Below are 7,672 nucleotides of genomic sequence, written 5' to 3' on the forward strand. Positions count from 1 at the left end.
CAAGCAGCAAGCAGATGGCACTGACAATCATTAGATAGCAGAACTCAGTACTCTGCAAAATTCTGCTTCTGACAAAAGTATATTTTTTAAGCATAAATAAAACATGACACACCCTGCCACACACAAATTTTAAACCAAATGAGAAAGAATTAGGATCCACCACACAAACACAACAATACATAGCACACTAGTAAGAGGAAGATGGCTCTGGTGTTTATACACATAAACTCACAGGCTACAATACATCCAAACAGAAAGAATACATTTCACTAAGAGGGAGTTATCCATTCTGGCCACACAAGCCAACTCCAAAAATACATAGAGGCAACATCAAAAACATGGGTGCTGCCCATCTGGAGAGACATCATTTTCTTCTTTTTCTCCCCGCCTGAGGCTGTTCTTCTTTGGAAGGTCTGCGGAGCGACCTTCGTTGGGCCTGCCCAGTGGGCTGTTCTTCCTGGGCAGGGGAGGGAGCCGATGTGGGTGGCTCTCTGCCACTGTGGGCAAGGGAGACAGCGATGGCCTGGAGCCCTTGCAAGATGTTATTTGCAAGGCTTTGGAATGAGGAGGCAAGTTGTTCTTGGCCCTGCCTGATCTCTGCCAGACCTTGGCAGAGTTGAGCAACACCTTGCTCAACACAGGTTCGGTGCTCAGTGAGCCGGACAGCTATCTGGCTTACCTCCCGGATGACCCCGTCTTGAAACCGATTTAGGCTCTCACCATACCTAGCGATTTCAAGCAGGATCTCCGGGATAGCAGAGGGTTGGGTGGGGGGGCCAGTAGGAACCTGCAGAGGTGGGATTTGTTGGCCCACACTGCCAGACTCACTAGGTCCCTCCACCTCAGCCTCAACCACATAACCGTCCTGTGACTCAAACGGATCACCCCCCTGTGCTGTGTTTTGTGGCAAGCAAATAGAAGAATGTGTGGGAAAAAAGTTGGATACAAAATTAGTTTATTATTATAAATACTGTCAAAATTACAGACAACTAAATGTGTAAACTTACCTTCCAAGTCATGTCCCGTCAGGATCTCAGGCAGGTCCGTGTCCATATGAGACACCCCTTGGCCCTCCTCATAACTGACACAGGGCATCGCCATCTCCTCCAAGTCAGTATACTCCACAGCGACAGGTGCTCCTCCACCTGTAGCCCTTGAGGCATTCCACTCCGCAGCCCTCTTTGCCTTCAGGCGGGATTTGAAGTCGGCCCACCTACATATGTATTGTGAAAGAGGGACAAAGTAGAGTCTTATTATTTGTCTAAGCTAATATATAGGACACGTGTTCTGCTTGTGTTTGCTAGACATAACATCACATGTAACTACATTTTTTAGTCAACTTATCACTGAAAAATGACTGTCAATATGCACTTACCGTCGTCTCACTTCCTGTGATGTTCTGACGACAGAGCCAACTTCATTCACAGATTTTGTGATGTCTCTCCAGATGCGATCTTTTGAAGCCGCCCCCATGTTTTTTGGCCCTCTATGGATTTTGGACATGGCCTGTGTGACCAAGACACGCAACTCCCTCTTAGTGAATGCAGGCTGTCTTTTCTTCCGTCTGGAGGTAGCCTGTGAGGTTTCTTCTTGTTGGTCATCACCATCTTCCTCCTCACTAGCAGCTTCTGTCTGTTGTGTTTGTGTGGCTAAAGCCAATTCTCCCTCAGTTTGGTCACTATGTGTGTGTGGCAGGGTATCCCCAGTCAATTGTTGTGGTTCAGAAGCAGACACTTGCAGAGTACTAGGTCCTGCCTCTTCAACATCCGCAGAGGCGTATTCCAACATGCGCCTTTGGCAATCTAGGCGTCTTTTCCGCAATGCCATCTCCTGCTCTGCAATGCGGTCCATCTCTGCTGCGATTTGCTCACGAGAAGCCATGTTTGTGATGACGTGTGTACGCCGAGGTGTGTGCTTATATACCTACGTGCGTAGCGTTAATTCACACAGGTGTACACTGTAAATCTGGTTAATGATTGCACTGCTTATTTAAGGGCCTACTTTGCACGCTGTGAGTGTAGGTAGTTTGGAGTTTCTTTCTCTTGAGTTTGTTGGCTTGTGCGTGAAGGTGCTATAGGAATTTTCAGAGTGAGTAATTGTCAAGCATACATTTGTCCTTTCGTTTGCGTTTAGAATATAGTCAGTGTAGCATTTTGTCTGCGAATTTTCGTTTGTGAGTATTCTGGAATTCGTCTTGTTGTTCATTTTTTGATTTAAAAGTGTTAATTTTATGTTGATTGTTTGTTATTCTTTTTTACACATATATATTTTGCTAGTCCATTTTTGCAAATAAACCTGTGCTTCATTGCTTTTACTGACATTTTTGTTCTCTTGTAGGAGAATTGTTTTGGGTGACGTAACCCTAGTCTATTTTGTTTATTTTGTGTGCTATATAACACAAATAGTTCCTTGCTTTATTTTGGATCAGGTAAGTTCCCTGGGCCTGTGTGGGTGCCTGTTTGGTTTATTGGTCTGTATGTTGTTTTTGACTGTCATATTTGCTCTCTTGTAGGAGATTTGTTTTGGGTGACGTAACCCTAGTCTATTTTGTTTATTTTGTGTGCTATATAACACAAATAGTTCCTTGCTTTATTTTGGATCAGGTAAGTTCCCTGGGCCTGTGTGGGTGCCTGTTTGGTTTATTGGTCTGTATGTTGTTTTTGACTGTCATATTTGCTCTCTTGTAGGAGATTTGTTTTGGGTGACGTAACCCTAGTCTATTTTGTTTATTTTGTGTGCTATATAACACAAATAGTTCCTTGCTTTATTTTGGATCAGGTAAGTTCCCTGGGCCTGTGTTGGTGCCTGTTTGTGTTTGTTCAAAGTGTTTTGATTATGTTTGTTTTCCATCTTGATAATAAATGTTATGTTTTTTACCGGGATTGATCAGCAAAGTAGTGTTGTTCTTGGCTGGACTAGCTACTAAAGGGCTAACTTTTTGTTTGTTTTATTTAAATGTTTTTAACCAATTATTCATAATTTTGTAGTAGGTGTTTGTGATGTGTTTGATGTTCTGTTTTTTTAAATAATAGTATTTTTAACAATTACAATTTAACATATGTAGCTTTCATTATAAAAATAATGTTGTTTTTCTTTTTTTTTTATAATATTCTTTTTGGTCCTGAATTGAACCCAGAAAAAATGTCTTACGCTCCTGCAGTAAGTTGACACCCCCTTTTTTTACAATTTTTTTGCTTGCATATTTTTTGGACTTTGTTCTTGTCTTATTCAACTTTTTTTTTTTATAAAAGTGTGTGATGTCTATATTTATCGCAGCAGAAGCCCTACCTCCCCAACCCACGCCAGCACTCCCACCCCAACCGCCAGCCCCACAACCACAACCGGCTCCTCATCAACCAAGGCAACGGAGGCGTGCTAGGCCACCAATTTTCCGACCCCGTGTCCTACTTTTTGGGATGCCAGATGATGTGGTTGTACGTAGATACAGGCTGCCACCACATCTAATCCTAGACACTCTCTCCATAATAGAGAGTGATCTGGAGTCTAAAATTCGGTATCCTACAGCAATACCACCATTGACACAATTCCTTGCTGTGTTACATTTTTTGGCAACAGGGTCTTACCAGCATGTGGTTGGAGACCTGGTTGGCATGTCGCAGGGTCAGTTCAGTAAGGTCCTGCGGCGTGTCTGCCAGGCTTTCCTCAAGCGTGTGAAGCAATTTATTGCTATGCCTTTGGATGTTGGTGCCCTAGATGTGGTGAAGCGGCAATTTGCGGAAGGTGGTAGTCGCTTCCCACATGTTATTGGGGTTGTGGATGGCACACATGTAGCTATTCAGCCACCAAAACATAATGAAGAAATTTATAGAAACAAGAAACTGTTTCATTCTCTGAATGTAATGGTTGTTTGTGGGCCATCCCTCCAGATCCTTTCCCTGAACGCAAAGTTTACTGGAAGTTCCCATGATGCGTATGTCATTAGACAATCAGGGATATGGCACAGATTAAGATCAAGTCAACGAGCAGACATGTGGTTATTGGGTGAGTTGTTGCACATATTTCTTACAATTTAATTTTTTTTTCCAAAATTTACTATTTCTAATTTTGGTTTTTCCTCAAACAGGAGACCGTGGATATCCTTGCACCCCCTGGCTCATGACTCCTTACCGTAATCCCAGGCCAGGACCACAGACGGCATTTAACTCCGCGCTTACTGCCACTAGGCAGCTGGTGGAGCGCACAATTGGGGTCCTTAAAGGGCGACATCATGTATTCGCCGGAGATGGCAAGTAAACTAGTGGTTCTGTGCGCAATACTACACAATATCGCGGTAAGGAGTAGCGTAGAGCTTCCTCAGACAGAGGAATTGCCTGATGAGGAGCCAGGGGTTGTTCGACACTTCGGTGGGGGGAGTGTTACACGGAGGGGGAGCCAAGTCAGGGCAAGCATTGTTGCTGAATATTTCAGGTATAGTGTTTTTATATTATCTTTTTTATCCAAATTAAAATCACAGTATGCTTATGTATTATTTGTAATGTTGACATTTTGTTTGATATTGTAAGGTCATTGTGTAATGCTTTTGGTATGTTGGAATGTGTATTTTTTTTTATACTAAAAATCCGTTAACACGTTAAGCTTTCAATTTTAGATTTGAAATGTAAAAAATGTGATGATGCTAAATAGTGTCCTTATTTGTTTTATATCCTAAAATCCTGATTATTTAAACAAACACACAAACAAATGAAATTGAATGTTGCCCACTTTGTGACTGTCCAGCTGAATGATCACACAAACTGTGGTGAGTACACAGATATTTGTAGGAATTTTTTCCAAACTGTGTGTCTCTGTGTCTGTGTTTTTTTTTTTGCTAAAAATTTTGCTAATGCGAATGCGTATTTCCGCTCGTGCGAAATAACACTCTGCTCTTCACAGCATTGCAAAGATCAATAAAGTTATTAGAAATGACAACATAGATTTTTGACCAATCACATGCTAACAGACACTATAAATATATGCCCAAATAAGGAAAACGCCATTGCCATGATGCGTGCTGCACCTTTCACCAGGCGGGAGCTCCGCGTCCTGGTTGCGGTGATGGACCGCCGCGTAGGCCGCGTTGGGCGCTTCATCCCAAATCAGGTTAAGCGCGAGGCCTACATGGAGGTCCGCCGCCTGCTGCGGACTCGCGTCCGCAGCAGGCGGACAATCATCCAACTAGCGCGGAGATGGAGTGATCTCCGCAGGAGGACGCCAGAGCTGTTGGCGGAGATCCGCCAGCAAATACGGGCTATGCATGCACGCAGTAAGTTACATTACATAAGATTCTTAGCAAAAATTTAAGAAATTTACACTAAGTGGTAGGCTAATTGCAACGCTGATTGTCCATTTTTATAACATAGGACAGTGTGTGTGGTTAGGGCAAACAGTACTGACTGTAGCAAAGTGTCACCAAACAAGTGCATGTTTTCCAGAATTAATAACCAGGCAGGAAACTGTACCCAAATACTTGATCAGTGCTGTCTATATAATAAGGTGCCTTGAATAGTTATCTGGTGATGTTGCCTAGACCAATCAATATGACTCAATGGAATAGATTAAGGAATGAGCTTCAAAGTAAAAGTTTTGACTCATTTTGTTTGCTGTGGGCAACATGATGATGTTTTTAAAATGTGTATTTTTAAGAAAAACAAACCACAGTCTTTTACATGGAACAGAACAGTGATTTTTCAAATTGTTTAGTATGTAATTTAACATGCAAAATAATTTTTTTCACAAATATCATTATAGGACGAGAACAACGGCAGACCTCTCAGCCCCCTTCCCCTTCCCAGTCCCCCTCCCCATCTCACTCCCCCTCCCCTTCTCACTCCCCCTCCCCTTCTCACTCCCCCTCCCCTTCTCAGTCCTCCTCAGCTTCGCAGTCCCCCTCAGCTACCCAGTCCCCCTCAGCTTCCCAGTCCCCCTCAGCTTCCCAGTCCCCCTCAGCTTCCCAGGCCCACTCCACTTTCCACTCCCCTTCTCACACCACCTCTCTATCTCTTTCTGTGACCCCTTCTCCTCCTTCCCATACCCCTTCTCCTTCAACTTCAAACTCACCTTCTCAGCCCCCCTCACCCTCTATTGGCTTAACTTTCTCTCCGCCCCCCTCGCCCTCTCAATCAGACCCACCCTCTGAAATTACATCCCCAATCCAGCCTCCTTCCCCCATCCAGCCTCCTTCCCCCATCCCTCCTCCTTCCCCAATCCCTCCTCCTTCCCCAATCCCTCCTCCTTCCCCCATCCAGCCGCCTTCCCCACCCAGTGAGTGGGCAGAAGAAGCCCCTGCTGAATTAACTGTCAACCATCATGTTGCAGAGGAAAGTAAGTGTTTTAACATGTTCTCCAAAAATGATTACCTACTTACACTTACAATGCCAAAACATGCAGTGTTGTACTGTTGGAATTCTTGTACCAAGGACAAATCTTTGTGTTATTCTTCATGGTCTACATGTTGTATTTACATTTTTGTGAGTGTCATTATATGTACAGTGTTTATGTGTGCAATGTTTTGTGTGTCCACTCTAGGTCGACACTCATTAGGTCGACAGGGTTGCCAGGACAACAGGGTTTATATGTGTTAGGTTTTCAGGGAAACAGTTAGACCTGAGTGGAGTTTAGTATGTTGTTGGTCTTTTACACTTGTGCCTGTGTAGTCTTAATATTTGCACTTACAAATCACATGCTTCACTTTGTTATGCAGCCTAATGACACACTGATTTGTGGTGTGAAAGTTACACTCACAAAATGATTATTGGCTAAAGTCAAACCTGTTTGACCTTATTTAGTAAGGTCAGCTTTCAGGGAGTGTGGGCATGCTAGGATCTGTTGTCCTTCTGAAGATGTTGATATGCAGTGTGATGATGCAGGACCAAACCCATAAAAAAAATCATAAATACACTCCAGATGTAAATGAATGCCAACATGGTGTAACATTGACGAAGATGGTAGTTATCTTTAACATGGGATGTCGCCCATAGCAACCAATAAGATTATACTTTACAATTGGGGAACCACTTCTACAAGATAATATTCTTATTTTTCCTTGTTTGCTATGGGCAACGCTCCATCTTAAATATAACTCACATAGTAGTAAATGTACCCCATGGTCTCGTAAACGGGAAAAATTTATTAAAAAAACCCAGAGCAGGCTTGTGTGTTTTTCTGCTAATGATTGTACCATAAAACAGCCATGATGTAGTAACTTTGCCATTAAGCAGGCCTGTCCAAACTGCGGACCTCCAACTGTTGAGAAACTACACATCCCAGCATGCCCTGACACAGCTTTGGCTTTCCCTGGCCCCAAAACTGAGTCAAGGCATGCTGGTATATGTAGTTTCACACCAGCTTGAGGGATGCAGTTTGGACATGCCTGCATTAAAGTGTGCTTTGTGCCTTGCTTGTATAATAAGTAATGTAAGTTATTAATGTTTATGTTATCTCTTAATTTCAGATGTTGCCGTTGGAGATCCCACATCTTTTGCGGACATTATTGCCAACATGAGGATACATCTCCAGGCCTTGCTGGGTCTTGTTGACCAAATGCAAAAGTTGTTTTAATTTTTGTTTGAAAAAAAAAATCATAAATACACTCCAGATGTAAATGAATGCCAACATGGTGTAACATTGACGAAGATGGTAGTTATCTTTAACATGGGATGTCGCCCATAGCAAC

At 43.0% G+C, this 7,672-nt stretch overlaps 1 long non-coding RNA gene across 1 annotated transcript; it reads left to right on the forward strand.

Annotated features, from left to right (window-relative positions):
• The first annotated feature begins 4,232 nt into the window (after positions 1-4,232).
• Positions 4,233-5,803, forward strand: LOC134935706 (uncharacterized). The gene is made up of 3 exons (XR_010180354.1): positions 4,233-4,428; positions 4,738-4,759; positions 5,749-5,803. It is a non-coding gene; the product is annotated as an uncharacterized LOC134935706 (long non-coding RNA).
• The last annotated feature ends 1,869 nt before the right edge of the window (positions 5,804-7,672 follow it).

The sequence above is a fragment of the Pseudophryne corroboree genome, chromosome 6, assembly GCF_028390025.1.
Source record: "Pseudophryne corroboree isolate aPseCor3 chromosome 6, aPseCor3.hap2, whole genome shotgun sequence".
NCBI lineage: Eukaryota > Metazoa > Chordata > Amphibia > Anura > Myobatrachidae > Pseudophryne > Pseudophryne corroboree.